Here is a 3,358-nt window from a genome sequence, read left to right as displayed (position 1 = left end):
CTGCCTTAGTGAAAAACAATATTTGTAGTAGTAAAATTATGTCTCTTAACTTTATTCAATGGTTAAAACAAAAACATTGCATACTAAATTTATTTAAACTATATTTCCCATTATAGAACAGTTTCTGAAATGCATAAATATCTACTCCTGGCAAATAAATGTTATCTGTTTCTTTGTCACTTTCCATGATTCCACAACTATCTGTAAATGAACATTCTGAGACTTACGTGGATACAGTTATACATGGTGTTCACTAGAAGTCTGCAAACTATTTGAGAACAAGAAAAATATCCCTTTCATCTTAGCACTTTTCCCCTAACTCACTAAATATTTCTTGGTTACTGGAACCAAGGGGACAAATGAAATTAAGGGCCAACTACCTAATCATATCAGCAATTTACCTATTGGCAAACATTATTATCTTACTGGATCTTTCAAATCTACATGTAGTTAGAACAGAAGGACTTAACCTTGTCTCAGCTTCTGTTTCAGGGAATTTTAAGTGACCACTCCAGCATTTCTCCTTATTTGGGGGAGCACTAACAGCTTATTATCATTCACCATTCCTGGCCTACAGTCTGAAGGCAAAATAGTATTTGCATCAATAGTGGTTTTTTTCTCATCTCTTCTCAAGAATAATTGCTGCATGTTGCCCTTTGCCCTTGAAGGAGTTTTGTTTTTGTTTTTAAGTGCCAAAATAGTTGGTTTATTTTAAATAATTTAAGCACAATTATAAGAAAGAAAATGGCTTAAAGAGTTTTTTATGTAATATATCTATGGAGATTCATAAACTCTTTTGAGTTATTATGGATACAAATGATAACAGTACATTAAAAGACCAGGCAAACAGGAGGTTTGAGATGAAGAAAAATGAAGGTCTCTAACAAAAAGTCTTGTACTTCAACATAAATTAATAATGGGAAAAACAATGAAACAAACTCAACTTCTTCCATATCAGTTATATCCTAGAAATTCTTTAGAGACTAAATTTTTTTGGCCACAGTTGTATTTCTCTCTTCTTGTTTCATCATGCAATGTAGTCAGGGCAGCACACACAGGATTTCTGAACCTCTTGTGGAGAGACTCTCTTCTTAGACAGACTTGAAGAAGCAAAACTTCTTAAGATTTTTAAGATGAAGGCATTTTGCCGAATTTACCAGATAATCAATATAATACATAAATGGCACCAGTGAAGTGCTACTTTCCTTTCCATAGCCTAGAGATGCCCTATGTATGAAACCCGATTTTTCAGATACTTGCTGTTTGACTAGAAGAGGTTTTTCCATCTTCAAAGTGTTAAATAAAATATCTATTGGAAAATATCTTGAAAACAATGTTATAGGAACTTGCCCCTGCCTTTGTACACAAGTACGAGTCCCTAAATCATATTACAATATTATCAACTTCAACAAGTATACAAAATGGCTCTAGCTAAGCTTTAATGCTAAGTAAGTGTGATATACTTTTCATTTTAAATTTCATCCAGTAAATTATTACAAAATACGGACCACAGAATTGTGGAATTTTTATGACTTTTCTAATTTGCTCAGTTTTGTTCTGGGGCCACTCATATTTCTAAGGAATGGCAGAACTTGGAATTCCGGTCCGTCTGTAAACAGTTAAGGGGAAATAATGTGGAGTAAAGAGAGGCCAGAGGAAGGATACAGAAGTGACTAATGAAATAAGGGGCTTGTACTGGAAGGAATGGAATCGAAGAACAGAGACAGGCTCACTACCTACAGAAAAATAGCCATTCTGCTGCTCAGTCTGAAGGTCTATTTTACCATCAAAATGAATACTCTTAGTTCTTCCTTTAGTCTCTACAACTTACGGTATATACATTCACTTGCAGTAGAGGAAATGACTCAAGTTCATGCAGGGTCTGGTACAGAAAGGCAAATTTATTTTATCACAAGTTCTAGCTTCAGTGACTTGGTAGTGACAGTCTGACATATTTTGTTGAGAACAGTGTCGAAGTAATGTCCAGACTTACCATAAATGAGTACTGTGACTGATTAACAATATTTACATGAGTGAGGAAAGCAGGAGAGGTGTTATGCATGAAGGTATTTATTATCCTTGGTACACTGTACCATGTTAGCAGTTTTAGCACCTGGGAGAAAACACTCAATGAGCAAAGTCCATTGAGAAGACACACTTGATTTTGTTATTTCCTGTAGTATTTAAATATAGCTCCCCTTAGTATGTTTCAACACTTGCTAAGAATTTAAGGAGGTTGAAATAAATTTTACTTATTTAATTTCCAAACCCTGAGGTAAAAAATTTTTAAATGCATTTACTTATCCCTAAAAATCACTTGGTTTCATTTTCTTTCATAAAGATAGTAAAAAGCAGGGCTTCCCTGGTGGTGCAGTGATTAAGAATCTGCCTGCCAAGGCAGGGAATATGGATTTGAGCCCTGGTCCGGGAAGATCCCACATGCCGTGGAGCAGCTAAGCCCGTGTGCCACAACTACTGAGCCTGCACTGTAGAGCCCATGAGCCACAACTACTGAGCCCGCGCACCTAGAGCCTGTGCTCTGCAACAAGAGAAGCTACTGCAATGAGAAGCCCGTGCACCGCAAGGAAGAGTAGCCCCCACTCGCTGCAACTAGAGAAAGCTCGCGTGCAGCAACGAAGACCCAGTGCAGCCAAAGATGAAAAAGGAAAGAAAGGAAGGAAGGAAGGAAAGAAAGCAAGAAAGAGAAAGAAAGAAAGGAAGGAAGGAAAGAAAGAGAAAGAAAGAAAGGAAGGAAGGAAGGAAGGAAGAAAGGAAGGAAGGAAAGAAAAGAAAGAAAGAGAAAGAAAGAAAGGAAGGAAGAAGGAAGGAAGGAAGGAAGAAAGAAAGAGAGAGAGAGAGAGAGAAAGAAAGAAAGAAAGAAAGAAAGAAAAAGAAAGAAAAGAAAGAAAGAAAAAGTAGTGAAAAGCAGCCTGTAAGGGAAAAGCATTTGGTACAGCCCCCCTGTTTTATACCTATTCACAAATACATTCATGACAAAGTACACACAATGAATGATTTTACTTAGTTGCATTTTTTTCCAAGGAAGAATCTTTATTTCCACATAATTAAATCTAATGACTTTTAATCACAATCGTCGTAAATATCAAAGAATTGCCTGCACCTTTAAGGTTCTTGAACTTTTTGAAATTGCCTTTTTAAAAAGGATCATGGGGTGGCTGCTGGAAGGTTTTCTTCTCGATTTACAACTCAGGCATAGATTTAAGGATAGTGTTATTACCAGACACAATCCCTAAACAGAGTTGCATTGCTTCCTGGGTGCCACAAGCTTGTTGCAGACTGACCTTCAATTGGGAACAAATAACAGTGTAGCTCTGTGTCCTTGTTAGATTTCAGCAGG

Source organism: Lipotes vexillifer, unplaced genomic scaffold, assembly GCF_000442215.2.
Source record: "Lipotes vexillifer unplaced genomic scaffold, Lipotes_vexillifer_v1.1 scaffold127, whole genome shotgun sequence".
Taxonomy (NCBI): Eukaryota; Metazoa; Chordata; class Mammalia; order Artiodactyla; family Lipotidae; genus Lipotes; species Lipotes vexillifer.
The sequence above is the reverse complement of the archived record's forward strand: the minus strand, read 5'-3'. Positions refer to the sequence as shown.